This window comes from Adiantum capillus-veneris, chromosome 23, assembly GCF_014529385.1.
Source record: "Adiantum capillus-veneris isolate H3 chromosome 23, ASM1452938v2, whole genome shotgun sequence".
Taxonomy (NCBI): domain Eukaryota; kingdom Viridiplantae; phylum Streptophyta; class Polypodiopsida; order Polypodiales; family Pteridaceae; genus Adiantum; species Adiantum capillus-veneris.
In genome coordinates this window covers 136,863,038-136,879,735 of record NC_140953.1, presented here as the reverse complement: position 1 = coordinate 136,879,735, position 16,698 = coordinate 136,863,038, and positions in this window count along the sequence as shown.

Here is a 16,698-nt window from a genome sequence, read left to right as displayed (position 1 = left end):
TGTAATTCTCATTAGGAATCTATTCTAATGAAATGCCCACTATGTTCATGCTAATTTCCGCTACACACAAGTTTTTAGGCCATTAAATGTTACAAACTACTTCTTGTTTTGAAGTACTAAAGCCATTGAGTGGCTGCTCCGTGGACCACGTATATCGTGTGTACTCTCTCTCTCTCTCTCTCTCTCTACCCTATTATCTCTTGTGTGTGAAATCTATCTCTCCCCATTAAGTAATCTACTCAAATATCTATTTAACTACATCATATTTCCTAACATGAGGGACAGACTCGAGAGAGGTGAACAATTCACGATGTGAGGTAATGTGCTTTGTAGCACCACTGTCGAAATACCTCACATGTGAATCTGCAGCAAAACTGACAAGCATGCATCATGGACAACAGGATTGTAAGTGCAGTCTGCACTTAAAGCCCATTCTGCATCAACATCAGCAACATAGTCTCCTTTCACAGAAGACTCAACAATGGTTGCATTTGTAGTGGAACCAGCATTTGCAGTGGAACCACCCTCTTTCTTCTTAGCCTCTTTGGCCTTCAACTTAGGACACTGCTTGATCAAGTGATCATTAGCTTTACAATAATGGCAACGCATCTTCTTTTTGCCCTTATCACTAGAATTTCTAGACGAATTGCTGCCAGCAGAAGCATTAGGAACATAAATTTTGCCACTCGCAGCAGAACCATAAGAAGTGGCTGCATTGCTGTTACCACCCTTTCTTTGAGAAGCAATAAAAGCATGTTCAATTGCAAGCTGTCTAGTCCTGTTTTTTCTGGAAAGTGACTCTTGCAACAACAATGTGCATAATGCATTAAACTTGACAAGTTCTGGATTTCCTTGGGTGATAAGTCTTCAAGTACTAGCTAAAGTCTGGTAAGAATCTGGTAAGGCATCAAGAACAATCTGCACAAGGGAACTGTCTGAAATGACTTCACCTGCAAAAATAAGTTGCTCATTGATATCCTTGACTCCAGCAAGAAAAGTGTCCATATCATCTTCCTCATGCATAATCTTCGACTCCAGCTCTTTACACAGCAAAGCAATTTTAGCCTCATTGCGGCTTGCATAAAGACCTGCTAGAATATCCCAAGCTTGTTTTGCAGATTTTGCTGAACGGATGTGAATGGTGCGCTTCATAGACAACGCAATCAATGCATGAGCCTGCACATCCTTTACATCCCATCAAGCTTGTTCTGCTATAGGCAAAACAACTCTAATAGCGGCAATCCTTGCAACAAGACCTACAACATCCTCAACATCACCTACATCCTCAGAACCAGGACATACATCAATTCCCTGCACAATATTCTAGATCCCCTTTGACACAAGAACATGTTGCATCATATAAGCCACATAGGGTAATTGTCCCCATCCAACCTGTCCTCAGCAACAAACATCTTGAAGACATCTGTGTTGTTGTCAGCCATGATAAATGCTGCACCTGATGTGAAAACTGCCCAAAAATAGTAGAAATGGAGCGGGAACAACACGTGCTATATAGCACAAACTGTAGAAGACTGTAAGGCGCCTGTTATGCAGAAATCAGCACTGACAAAAATTTTGCACAAAATGACAAAATTGCCAATGCAGACCTGCTAATAGTGGAAACGAATGAGCCCGAATCAGAAATTTGAGCAGACTGAGCTCTACGAGTTATCCCAAAATTTTTGTAGACCTGTGAATGTTCGCCAAACCTCACTGTAATCGGAGAAAGTGAGTAGGCGTGTGCTGGAGCAATTGGCGACTAAGCCCGGGAGGACATAACTTGCTCTGATACCAATTGTTGGAATTAGGGTTGCAGAGAAATGCACACAGCTTGGAGAAGATGAAGGAAGCTCAAAGCACACAATAGAGAGTGTGTTACTTAGTGTGCAATGGAAAGATAGATAGCCCTAGAGTGATGGGCGTATGTATCATGCACGGGGGAAAAAACCTCCTAAAGAGGGAAAAAATGCCCCGGCAGTCCTAGTGTGTTCACACACATCACTACCACATGTATATGGTAGCAAGAGAGAGAGAGAGAGAGAGAGAGAGAGAGAGAGAGAGAGAGAGAGAGAGAGAGAGAGAGAGAGAGAGAGAGAGAGAGAGAGAGAGAGAGAGAGAGAGAGAGAGAGACTTACATGTTTTCACAATCAGAGGGAGCAAGGAGTTTTGGCTGTCGATGAAAGAACCAAGTGCAAAACATATTTGAGGAGGAAAACGATGGGATAAAGGGTTGTAATCGTGCCAAAGAATGGATATGCAGAGGAGAATGTTGGGTTGCAATTATAAAATTCATCGCCAAACAAGGACATATGTAGATTGACATCAACCACCTAGGAAAAAAGTAAGCATGTACATAGCACATTGAGTATTGCAATACATAAGTTGAATTGCCCAACTATGAGAAAAGAAGTGCGTATCTAATTGATATATAGATATGATGATCGAGATTGTGCATGTACTAGTGAGGAAAACATTTAGCTAAACTAAAGTTAAGGAAGCATTGACAAACTCAAAAAATACAAAAAGCATGAAAAAACTATAAAAATTAAACTGCACTATCGACCTAATAATTGTGTAAGGGTGTTGTCCAATTGTGCAAGCCGGAAGATAACATTTGTGTCAAGCTACATAAAAGAAATGTGAATAGTTACACATTTTGTCTTGCAATGAAGCGTCATAGAGTGAAAATGCTAACTATATAGTGCACTTCATGTAGAAGTGCCATAAAAAAGTATGGTGGGGAGTTGGCATTGTGGTCTCTCAAAAACTTATAAGAAACGAAAGCCATGCCCTGCCCCATAGGCTTTATGTGTTGACCAAGCAAATGCATAGGCATGGGGAATTGGATGCAGATAACAGACCTTGCAGTGTTGTTGAGATGAAGTCGTCCTCAATAGGTGAGCAATGCACCCATGGTTGAGCCTATTACAGGCAGGAGTTGGAGAAAAGGTTGTTATTACTATCAAACCATCAATAAAGCTTGCTCAAGTTCATGTGATTGGTGCCTTTTTGAAGATTTATCATCTCAATCCCTCCTACTCTGGCCTTTGCATCTATCAACATCATCATTGCTAGCATATCCTTTGTATGTATCCATGCGATCATCATGCTCTCTGTTAATCATTCAATCACAATTCCTATGGCTAGCATGGTCTCTTTGTCTTTCCTACCTTGTCTCACATCGATCTTCATCATGGTGTCGATCGTGTCTAATGCAACCTCCATCATCATCTCTTCCATGAATTCCGTCATTGCGTCAATTGTCACATTCACTTCTGCTATCATGTCTACCATCACCACTACTTCCACGATGTTGTTTACCATGATCTCCATCATCATATCGATCATGTCTATTACAGTCATTCTGCTATCATGTCTACCATCACCACTGCTTCCAAGATGTTTTTTACCATGATCTCCATCATCATATCAATCATGTCTATTACAATCACTTCTGCTATCATGTCTACCATCACCACTGCTTTCAAGATGATGTTTACCATGGTCTCCATCATCGTATCGATCATGTCTATTACAACCTCTGTCATGATCTCTTCTGCAACTTTTGCTCGAATATCACATTCATTTTTGCTATCATGTCTTCCATCACCATTTCTTCTATGTTCTTTCTCTTCAATCAACTTAGCCGCATGCAGATCTTTGATTATTCATCTGTCATCGGGGACACTAAAAAGTGTTGAATGTGAATGCTTACTTTCTCCTCATCTGGAGTCTTGCTTTTAGGGCGACGAATAACACGAATGATGGTGAGCGTATGTGACAATGTTGTACAATATTGAACATTAATGTTGGAAATATTGAACCGATTCAGGCTGTGACTTATGCCAATATTGTCTCTTCTCTAGTGTATCAATTAGGAAATGCAGAATTCGACATCCAAAAGGGAGCAACGTGGGAAATTTCTAATGTGACCTCCAAAGGCACTCCTGAATATATCGAATATCTGGCTAGTCAAGTCTACATATCCCCTGTGCGATTTGCTAACTCGCTCCAATACTTGTGTAATTACCATATGCTTAAAGGCCCTGGAATACCTATTGAAGTTGGTGAAACAGAGAAAGACTTGGGCAACACAAGGGGTATCAATGTTTTTGCTCATATTGGTGATGATGCAGAAGGTCTCAAAAATGGAGGAATTACTAAAAACTTGCTACCACCTGTACAAGTGCAAGTAAGGCCAGGTACATAGTGGTAGTGGTGTCACAGCCTGCACTTGGTGGCTTTACGGTAGTTCCTCACTGAGCATACCATGACTCCTGATTGGCCAAATAGCGGTTGTTGACGAACAAGATGAATTTCCCATTGCTAAAAACTTGATGTCGGGACACTTGGTGTCACTGTTGCTGTTTGAGTGTGCCGATTTGATGCCACTGCTGCCGCTGACCATTGAGTGTCCACTTATTGCTAATAACCCGACGTTGGGACATTTGTTGCCGTCTAAGTGCGCTAATTTGATGCCACTCCTATCGTTGATCACTGAGCGAACGCGCGTTCACTATAGACAACAACACTATTGCCCTTCGCACATCTGCAAATCACCTCGTGTCTTGCCCTTTGATATGCCGACTCGATCCACCTGGGCTCTGTCCCATGCAATAGCCCTCTCCTTTGCACACAAGCGTTCTCGTGGCTCAGGCTATCCTATGTAGGCGATCACAAAAGAACTAGTTAGTTGTGGCAACTATCTCGATAATAATTGTTTTAAAAATGCCGAGGGTGGTGATTCAAACACATGGCTTGTCATAATAATCAATATCTAATTCTCCTAAATGATTTTCTCATGTTAAACTGATCATTTAATATGGGGAAGTGCCAGGGGAGAAAAAGCTAGAATATTGGTTAAGCTGGCAGACCGGCCACAGTAGGGATCCAAAGGAGGGAAAATAGGGATCCAAAGGGGGGGCCATCTGCAAAAGAGCCATGTGCAAAAATGGGCTAAAAAGACCCTAAGGTTCAGCCCATTAAGACTTCCAAAATGCTAAGGTTCCAAAATTCAAAGGTTGTGTCCAAAGGTCAACCATGGGGGGAATTGGATGCTTTGTGTGTGTCCCAAAAGTCTTTTCAAATCCCTACATAGGAGGGGGCGAGCCTAGCTTGTAGGGGATGAGAGAGAAAGCCACACACACACACACACACACACACACACACACACAGATCCCTTTACACAAAGGGAATGAGGGACACATGTCAACTCCCTAGTCCAGATGCCCATAAGGTGTACCCAATTCCTATTGGATGGCTTTGGAGGTGGACCAATGAGAATTATGCTAGAGTAAATCTAGTTTAATTAATTTAAAAACACTTAATAAAAGAGCCAATGAGAATTAAGTCCTCTAGAAGACTATTGGACAAGCTCCCAAGGGGTCCAATGAGCATTCAACAGCCCAATGGCTTGCCTGATTCCTATTGGCCAGGAGGCAAAGGCCAATGAGAGTTTAGTTGAATGATTAAATTAACTAAAGCTCTCACAAACCGGGAAAGGGGGACACATGTCAGAAGGCTATCACTTATACTGCTTAATTACCATTGGCTAGGCCTGGGGAGGTCCAATGAGAGGAGAGCATGAGCAAATAGCAAGAGTGGTCGACCAAGAGAGAGAGGGGGCTGATTTTTGCAAGGCATTATCACACACACACTCACATAATCTCATGTGTGAAGTAAAGAAGACTCTCTCTCCTTCTCAAGCTTTAATGGAAAGCTTATCACCTACTCCAAGCTTGTGAGAAGGGAGGCCTACACCAACAACTCTTGGCTTTGTGATGCAAATCCAACCAAGAGCCAAGCTTCAGTGCATGCTCATCTCCTCTACCATGCTAATTACTAAGCTAAGCTATGCTAATATGAGTGATTATGTGAGGAGATGTACATCTTTCTCGTAAGAATACTCCTTCTTCCTCTCAATCTACTCTCATACCCTGCTAGCTCTCACCATCTTTGAAGGTGTGTGAGGTCTTGGGTCTGAGACCGGGGATAATTGATGTTGTGTTTGCTAAGTGTTTTGCTTAGTGCATGAAGCTTTCATCTTCATTGCACTAGCTAGTCTTGAAGGAACACAAAGAATTGTATTGTACAATGTCTCTCTTGATGGGAGAAACCATAATACAAAGCCTTTTGGAGGGGGGACCGGCTCCATGCAAATCCGGTCCTCAACTGTTGTCAATAGTTTAATTTCTCTCTCTTTTGAAAGTATTGTTCATGCTATCTAACTAGGTGTTATGCTTTTTGTTGCTCTCTCCACCCAAGTACTCTTGTAATTCTCATTAGGAATCTATTGTAATGGAATGCCCACTATGTTCATGCTAATTTCCGCTACACACAAGTTTTTAGGCCATTAAATGTTACATTGGTATCAGAGCACAAGGTTTCTCTTTTCTTGCTCAAGAAGGGAGGTCCTCAAGCTAGCTATAAATGGTTGGTATTATTAATTGCCTGTGAGTAAGTAGAATATGGATTTTTCAGCCTTGCAGTGCGCCTGCCTTCGTGCAGTTAACGGGGCATCACTGTCGAGAGCTATGGTCTTAATAGTGGAGTCCTATGGGGCTTGCCTACGGCTTAACCACTATTGAGCTATTAGAAGCTTGACATGAGCCGGTGATGTTTTGGTGTTGAACGACCCTCTCTTCTATTCCTTGCAATTAATGGTATTCGAGCCACGGGTACAATAGCTTGAGTGCTTTTTCTAAAGGGGTAAAGAGGAGTAGCAACTAGGGCTTGAAGTGCCAAAGTACACCTAAAAAGTTTACACCTAAAAGTTGTTAGAATGGCTGACAATAGTAAAGAGAGTGAAATTAATGTTCATAACTTTGATTTTGCTAATGAGCAAGCTACTAATGATGCTCCGATGCTTGTTAACTATCTTGTTTCTAGGCTTCAACAAGCCATGGGCAATCCATCTCTCCAAAGTGAAGTGCAACGGCAGCTCCATGCTCATGGGATTCTCCAAGCTCATCACCATGACGAGAGAACACCTAGGAAGCCTCCTTGTGAGACTTCCAAAAGAGGTCTCTCTCCGATTCGGAAAGAAGAAGAGAATCCATACGAAGGGCTCAAGAATTTACTTCTTGATGATGCATTTCCTTCCCAAAGGAGAACTCAAGAGCCTCCATCGAAAGAACGAGAAAGAAGTGAGTCTCCCGCCACCTCGGCGGAGATGGCTCCAAGAAGACGGCGGGCTAAACGCTCTCCATCACCACCAAAGTGGAGAAGACCATCGCACCCTTTTCCACACCATAATTCAAAGAGGGATGATAAAAAGCAAGAGAAGAAAAAGGAAAGAAAGAGGACACCCTCTTCTCCATATTCTTCATCCTCTTCCTCTTATGAAAGTGATAGTGAAGACGACGAAGATCAAGACAAGAAAAAGGCGAGAAAGAGGTCACCCTCTTCTCCACCTACCTCAAATTCTTCACATTCTGAAGAAAGTGATGGTGCAACCTTTGAACCATAAAAAAGAAGAGGCCATAGGAAATCCTATGCCACATGGAAGAGGTCGTCCAAGCTCAAGAAGTTCAAAGAGGGAGGGAAGAGCATCTCTTTCCTTACCTATGATGGCACCTTTGGTGCTACGGACAAAATCTTGGCCTTTATCCAACAATTTGATGCGGTGTTTGGAGATGAGGGATTCACGGAGTCCTCTAAGCTACGCCATGTAGCTATGCACTTTCAAAAGTCCGCCAGGCAATGGTGGTCTAGTCTATGAGGCAACGGTGAAGCTCCGCGAACATGGAAAGCTTTAAGAGCTTCCATTATGAAGCATTTTTTGGCCACCGATGCCAAAGACAAAGTACTCATCGAATGGAGAAGCTTAAAGCTCTCTCCCTATGAATCCATCCACAAATATGTAGACAAGTTTTGGGACTTACAACTCAAAGCCACTGTCTTCAAAAAATTGGATTTTGGAGAGCAAAAGCAACAATTTTGTGCAGGCTTAACCGAAGAAATGGCGGAGTATGTCAACTCCCAAAGGCCAAGTACCATATTGGCGGTAATACACCATACTATGGTGGCCTCTCAAATCAATTTCCAAACGGGTGCTAAAAGAAATAATAAGCCCACGGAAAACAAGGGTTCCAACGAGCCTAAGGGGAAGGACAATGTCCAAAAGTCTCCTAAGGGCAACTCCAACAAAGCTAAAGAGAAGGGAGTTTACAAAGGTAAAAACAAACTCTCTCGTGAAGAGCTTGAGCGTTATCGCAAGGATAAGGTGTTTCAAGTGCGGCGAACAAGGGCATGCGTACCGCGCTTGTCCCCAAAAGAACAACCGCCAAGATCCTCCTAGAGCTACCTTGGTTGAAATCCAAGAGGAGGAGACTCACCAAATTCACCACAAAGGATCTCCTCTATGCCATGCTTGGGGAAAGGTAAGAAAGAACATGATGCTTTTATTCTCTTTGACCCTGGTTCTACTCACAATTTTATATCTATAGAGTTGGCCACCAAGCTAGGCATACAAGCCCATGAGATGGGAGAGGTTCTACCCACAAACAGTGATTTCAAGGGGCAAGAAGCTTTAGTCACTCCCTTAATCGGGAAATTGAGGCTTCATGTCCAAAGCTATGTGGACAAAGAGGACTTCATTATCTCTCCTCTCAAGCATGAGAATGCAATCCTAGGGGCACCATGGTTTGATCGCCTGGCTGCCAATGTTAAATTCCCTGAAAGGAGAATCTCCTTTAAGTTCAGGGAAAAAGACATGTATATAGATGCTAAGGAAATGGGTAACACTATCCCCATTGTACATACACCAGCTTTCAACAAGTCAATAAAGAGCTCTATTTCTGTGTACATGATTTTTGTTAAAGATTCTCAAAATGAACCTAATGCTTTAGCAAAAGAAAATAAAAGCAACCAAAGGAATTAGAGTTATCCAATTTTCTCAAGGGGTTTCAAGATGTCTTTATTGACGACATCCCTTGTGAGCTACCTCCTAAACGAGGTATATGACCATGCAATTGAACTTCTTCCAGGAAGTTCACCGCCTAACAAACCTCCTTATAGAGTTTCTCAAGCTCAACAAGAGGAGATTATGCGGCAAGTGCATGAGTTAGTTGAGAAGGGCATGGTTAGGCCTCGCTCATCTCCATTTTGCTCACCTGTGCGATTAGAAGCCCTCGTCCCCAAAGGCCGCATCAAATTGCTGGATGAAGGCCAACACTTTGTCGGTAGCACCAAAGGTGCCATCGTAGGTGAGAAAAGAGATACTCTTTCCTCCCTCCTTGAACTTCTTTAGCTTTTGTGACCTTCGCCATGCAGGAAATGATTTGCGATGTCCTCCCCTCTTGTATTCTCTAGGAGAATAGCCATAACTTTCATCGGAAGAGGAGGAAGGTGAAGAAGAAGGAGAAGAGGGTGACCTCTTCCTAGCCCTTTTCTTCCTTTGTTTCCTCTCTTGCCTTTCAGAGTGATGAGGAGAAGGACTATGGGTTGCTCTTTTCCTCTTGGGAGGAGTAGACGATCGTCTAGACCGCCGTCTTCGTGGAGCCACATCTTCAGAGGAACTTAAACTTTCATTGATTTCTTGCTCCTTGGGTTCCTCCTCTCTAATGGGAGAGAGTCTTCTTTTGGGGGTCTCTTCAAGAGGCCTCCTAAGCTCTCTCTCCTCTTGGAGAGGAAGGGAAATTCCATAAGCACGAAGTTGTTGAGTAACTTCGGCTTGCAAAACAGGGTTGCCCATAGCTTGTTGTAACCTAGTGACGAGATAATTCACAAACATGGGAGCATCATCATTAGCACCTTCATGTGAAAAATCAAAACTATCTATGTTCATTCTACTCTCTTGATTATTGTCAGCCATGTTAACCAAATTTATGTATGTACTTAGTGTATGCTTTGGCGATTCAAAACCTTAGTTGCCACTCCTCTTAGCCTTTGAAAATCGGCTCTTAAGTATCTACACCCACGGCTCAAAGTGGTTAATTATAGAGAGTAGAGGAGTAGGTCTAACATAGCAGAATTGCCAAGGGCTAGCTCCTTTCGGACTTCTTATGGCTCAATAATGGTAAAGCCGTAGGCAAGTCTAAAAAGACTCCATTATTAAGTCCAAAGCTCCCGAGGTGTGCACCATCCCCCACATAGTGGGCTTAACAAAACCGATATTAGATCCCATTTCCACTTACCCTATTATAATTAACAACATCAACCATTTATAGGCTACTTAAGGACCTCTCTTCTTAAGCAAGAAAAGAGAAACCAAATGCTCTAATACCAATGTAATGGAATTAGCCTTTTAACTTGAGTTGAAGTGGAAAGTAAATAACATATTGAGCATTTCCTTGGGTATTCTTTAGTGTGTAGATGTATAGTGAGAAAGAAAGTGCTTGGATAGAGAGAGCAACACTTAACACATTACTTCATTAACATGGCATAATCAATATTTGTAAAAGAGAGTGAGAGTTTAGAGAAATTGACACCAATAGAGGACCGGATTAGTTGGAGCCGGTCCCCCCTCCAATAGGCATTTGTATTATAGATTCTTCCATGACGGAAGACTTGTTTACAATACAACTGTTTGTGTTCCTTGAGACCTTCTTGATGAGATGAAGATGGTAAGCTTCACTCACCAAGCATTAACATAACTACAACAATAAACATGATTAGCATGAGCTTGAAAAATGCCCAGCCTCAATCCCAAGACCTCAAACACCATGAAAGGTGAGGAGAGCTAGTAGGGAGTGAGGAAGAAGAGAGAAGTGGAAGTAGCTCTACTAGAAAGAAATAACCCCTTGCACATAATCACTCATAGCTCTTGTAGCATAGCTTAGCATAGAATTAATGGAGATTAGAGAGATTGGTAAGCAAGCATAAGCATTCTCTTGTGTGGATTTGCATCCATAGCCAAGAGCTTGTGGTAGTAGGCACTCAACTTCTCAAGCTTGGAGAAGGAGATGGAATCCTTGCTTCACAAGAGTGTGTGAAGGGAATAATCAAGGAGAGAGAGCTTGTGGGAGACTCAAATGAGAGAGAGAGAGAGAGAGCTAGCTAAGTCGACCCCCTTTCCTAGGGCTCCTTTGAAGCTGATTGGGCCATGTAGCCCTCTAGCCAATGAGAGCTGGGCTCCCATTGGGGCAAGGTGTGTAGCCTCTTGACAAGTGTCCTTCTTTCTCTTTGTGAGGCTAAGCTAGCACCCCCCTTGCTTAAGCACAGCCCCTGCTTAAGCACACCCCCTACCTACTTGAGTAGTGTGTCTCTACACTTGACAAGTGGCCCCTTTCCTTTCATAAGGGTATGGGTCCTTGGTGAGGTGCTCACTTACTATCTACCCCCCCCCCCCCCCCCCCCCCCCCCCCCCCCCCCCTTTGTAGCTAGGGCTCGCCCCCTCTTGAATAGCAAGTATTTTGAACTTGGTAAGCAGGCAGCCCCCCTGCTTAAGCACAGCCCTAGCTTAAGCAAGCTACCCCCTTGCCTTCTTGGACTTTAGTGACTAAAGAGTAAAATTTTAAAGACTATGTGCTAAAGCTTTTAACACTTACCTTTGGAGGCTTTAATGAAGACAACCCTAAGGTCTTTTGCTCCATTAGTTAACCTTTCTCTTTGATAGACCTTTTCTCATATGGGCCCCTTTACCATTGGCCCCGTGCTTAAATAGATCTATAAGATCATCTATATCTTAACCCTTGTTCCCGTTTATTCTCCCACTTTAAATGATCAGTTTGATATGAGAAAATCATTTGGGTTGGTCAGATATTAGATTTTATGACATGCAACGAAGATCTTCCCATGTACTTTAAGTAGCAAGGGACTTTTTGATCTTCTCTCAATTACCTCAAAAGGTGCTTTTCCCGTGGAAGTATGTACAGTGTTATTGTAAGTATACTCCACTAAGGGTAAGTACTTCTCCCATTGGGATCTTTGATCTACTTCCGTTACATAGGCTTCTAGTAGATCGAGAATTGTTAGGTTAGCTATTTCACTTTGGCCATCCGTTTGTGGATGATAGGCCGAAGAGAAGTTTAGCCTTGTCCCTAAATCCTCAAAGAGACCCTTCCAGAAATTACTGGACATTCTAGGATCTCTATCTGACACTATGGACATTGGCAAGCCATGGTACTTGAAAATTTGTGAAATGAAGAGGGTTGCCATTTGATGGGCTTTGATAGTCTTTTTGACAGGTATAAAATGAGCTTGTTTAGTGAACCTGTCTACTATCGTCCATATTCCCGTATTCCCATGGATAGACTTAGGCAATCCAAAGATAAAATCCATGGATATGCTCTCCCATGGTGAATTAGGGATTGGCAAGGGTTGAAGCAATCCAAGTTGCTTCCCTCTATCGAATTTTGTCTTTTGGCATACCACACATTTAGAAACATACTCTTGTATGTTCACTTTCATGGTAGGCCAATAGAAATATGTTTCAATTCCCTTTAAGGTAGACTGAATCCCTCTATGCCCCGCATAAGGTGGAGCATGAGATTCATACATTACTTTCTCACGTAGTGAGTTAGTAACACATAGTCTATTGCCGTAGAGAAGATAACCATCTTGTAAAGTAAATGGTTCTTCTTTCTTCCCTAATGCAAGGGCTGAAATCACATTTCTAAAATCGGGATCAATAGCATACTCATCTATCATTGAAGATAGATCATTGTGTGTTGCTATGGAAACCGCATTCACTCTCGGTCGTCTTGAGAGTGCATCGGCTACTTGATTATGCTTGCTAGCAATGTGAGCAATATGCAAATGAAATTGCAAAAGGAAATTTGCCCACCTCATTTGTTTGTCGGAGAGCTTGGTTTGCGTCATGAACTACTTAAGACTTTGGTGATCTGTTCGCAGAATGAAAGGAGTCCCCAATAAATAGTGCTTCCATGAGTCTAAGGCATGTAGAACTGCAAGGAGTTCCTTTTCATATATGCCTAGAGCTTGCTCGACAGGGTCGAGCCTTCGACTTTCATAGCCTATGGCGTGCCCTTCTTGGAGCAAAACAGCTCCAAGGCAATCACCACAAGCATCACATTGGACCTCAAATGGTTTTGAGAGATCCGGTAGTGTAAAGCACAGGTTGAGAGATAAGCTTTTCGAAAGCATTATTCTCCTTAGCAGACCATGTGTACCTAACGCTTTTCTTTGTTAGGTCATGTAATGGTCCCGCAATTTGTGAGAACTTTTCTATGAAGCATCTATAGTATGCACACATACCTATAAAGCTTCTTAGTTCATGAAGATTCTTTGGTTTAGGCCATCCTTTTATTACCTCTAACTTTGATGGATCCATTTGGATGCCATCTTGAGAGATAATGTGACCTAAGTACAGAATCTCTTGCAAGAAAAATTCACTTTTCTTTCGATGAACATAAAGTTTATTCTCTCTTAAAACTTGAAATATTACCTGGAGGTGTTGCTTGTGTTCATCTAATGAATTAGAGTAGATGATAATATCATCAAAGAACACTCCAGTGAAGGTTCGATGAGGCCTGAACAGCTTCTCCATCAAGCGGTTGAATGTGGCTGGTGCATTGGTCAAGCCAAAAGGCATGACAATGTATTCGTAAAGACCAAATGTGGTGCAAAATGCAGTCTTTACAATATCTTGATCAACTATCCTTATTTGGTGATAGCCACTTTTTAGGTCAATCCTACTGAAGTAGGTCGATCCTTGTAGCTTATCAAATAGGTATTCTACCCGTGGAACGGGAAACCTATTCTTGATAGTGATCCTATTTAGTGCTCTATAGTCGACACACATACGATATCATGGATTTCATCTTTGGATTACCCAAGTCTATCCATGGGAATACAGGAATATGGACAATAGTCGACAGGTTTAGCAAGCAAGCGCATTTTATTCTTGTCAAAAAGACTATTAAGGTACATCAAATGGAAACTCTCTTCATATCTTAGATTTTCAAGCACCATGGATTACCCACGTCCATCGTGTCAGATAGAGATCCTAGAATGACCAGTAATTTCTGGAAAGGTCTCTTTGAAAATTTAGGAACAAGATTGAATTTCTCTTCGGCCTATCACCCACAAACGGATGGCCAAAGTGAAATAGCCAATCTTACGATACTCGATCTACTCAAGACTTATGTTACCGAAGTAGATCAACGCTCACAGTTGGAAAAGTACTTACCTCTTGTTGAGTATGCCTACAATAATACTGTACATACTTCTACGGGAAAAGCACCTTTCGAGATCATTAAGGGAAGACCGAAAAGTCCCTTGCTACTCAAAGTACATGGGAAGATCTTCGCCGCCGATGAGTATAGCCATGACCTACAAGAATCTTTTCAAAAGATTAGGGAGGCTACATCCATCTTTCAACAAAGGCAAAAAGCTGCTGCTGATAAGCACAAAAGAGCCTTAATGTTCAAAGAAAATGATTGGGTCTTACTCAAGTTTCCTAAGGCTCGACTAAGGCAAACGACGGGCAAAAATCCTACGGGCCATCAAAAGTATTATGCTAAACTAGCAAAAAGATACTATGGTCCTTTCCAAATCTTGAAGCCCATCAATGAGACGGCTTATCAACTCAAGTTGCCCAAACATTGGCTTATACACAATGCCTTTCATGTAAGCCTACTTAAGCCCTACAAAGGAGAGCCACCAACTGAACCAATTATTGAAGACCCTCCCGAAGTTGAAGACCAAGAAGAGGTGCTACAACCCGAAGCTGTCCTTCGGCATGAAGACAAGGTACTACGACATGGTAAGATTATCCGACGGTATCTTATTAAGTTTAAAAATTATCCTTTTGAAGATGCTAGATGGATGCAAGGAGTACAGCTTAAGGATAGTATGAACCTTGTCAATGCTTACAATGCTACATTAGAGTAAGCAAATGTACAAATTTCTTTTAAATGACTCATGTTTTTTGTCTTATAAGACTAGTCCTCTTTTTAATTGTGCACAAAATTAACTAGTATGCATGCTTACAATCATGTTTGTGATGACGACGTCTCTCAAACACCAAGTAGAATTTGTCACTCTACTCTGGGAGAATGAAATGGACTAAAGAGCAGACATGCTTGCGGCAGCTACGTCTTCCAAGCACCAAATGGATTAGTCATCCATCTTGGAAAGATGCCGTAGGGTAAAAAGGGATCCTCTACCCGCTAAGTAAAATTTACTAATGACTAAGGCTTTATCTCTTCTACCTCATAGTCGAGGACGACTATGATTTCAAGAGAGAGGTAATGTCATAAAATCTAATATCTGACCAACCCAAATGATTTTCTCATATTAAACTGATCATTTAATGTGGGAGAATAAATGGGAACAAGGGTTAAGATATAGATGATCTTATAGATCTATTTAAGCACGGGGCCAATGGTAAAGGGGCCCATATGAGAAAAGGTCCATCAAAGAGAAAGGTTAACTAATGGAGCAAAAGACCTTAGGGTTGTCTTCATTAAAGCCTCCAAAGGTAAGTGTTAAAAGCTTTAGCACATAGTCTTTAAAATTTTACTCTTTAGTCACTAAAGTCCAAGAAGGCAAGGGGGTAGCTTGCTTAAGCTAGGGCTGTGCTTAAGCAGGGGGGCTGCCTGCTTACCAAGTTCAAAATACTTGCTATTCAAGAGGGGGCGAGCCCTACAAAGGGGAGGGGGGGGGGGGGGGGGTAGATAGTAAGTGAGCACCTCACCAAGGACCCATACCCTTATGAAAGGAAAGGGGCCACTTGTCAAGTGTAGAGACACACTACTCAAGCAGGTAGGGGGTGTGCTTAAGCAGGGGCTGTGCTTAAGCAAGGGGGGTGCTAGCTTAGCCTCACAAAGAGAAAGAAGGACACTTGTCAAGAGGCTACACACCTTGCCCCAATGGGAGCCCAACTCTCATTGGCTAGAGGGCTACATGGCCCAATCAGCTTCAAAGGAGCCCTAGGAAAGGGGGTCGACTTAGCTAGCTCTCTCTCTCTCTCTCTCTCTCTCTCTCTCATTTGAGTCTCCCACAAGCTCTCTCTCCTTGATTCTTCCCTTCACACACTCTTGTGAAGCAAGGATTCCATCTCCTTCTCCAATCTTGAGAAGTTGAGTGCCTACTACCACAAGCTCTTGGCTATGGATGCAAATCCACACAAGAGAATGCTTATGCTTGCTTACCAATCTCTCTAATCTCCATTAACTCTATGCTAAGCTATGCTACAAGAGCTATGAGTGATTATGTGCAAGGGGTTATTTCTTTCTAGTAGAGCTACTTCTACTTCTCTCTTCTTCCTCACTCCCTGCTAGCTCTCCTCACCTTTCATGGTGTTTGGGGTTTTGGGATTGAGGCTGGGCATTTTTCAAGCTCATGCTAATCATGTTTATTGTTGTAGTTATGTTAATGCTTGGTGAGTGAAGCTTACCATCTTCATCTCATCAAGAAGGTCTCAAGGAACACAAACAGTTGTATTGTAAACAAGTCTTCCGTCATGGAAGAATCTATAATACAAATGCCTATTGGAGGGGGGACCGGATCCAACTAATCCGGTCCTCTATTGGTGTCAATTTCTCTAAACTCTCACTCTCTTTTACAAGTATTGATCATGCCATGTTAATGAAGTAATGTGTTAAGTGTTGCTCTCTCTATCCAAGCACTTTCTTTCTCACTATACATCTACACACTAAAGAATACCCAAGGAAATGCTCAATATGTTATTTACTTTCCGCTTCAACTCAAGTTAAAAGGCTAATTCCATTACACTGCAGATGAGTATAGCCGAGACCTACAAGAATCTTTTCAAAAGATTAAGGATGCTAT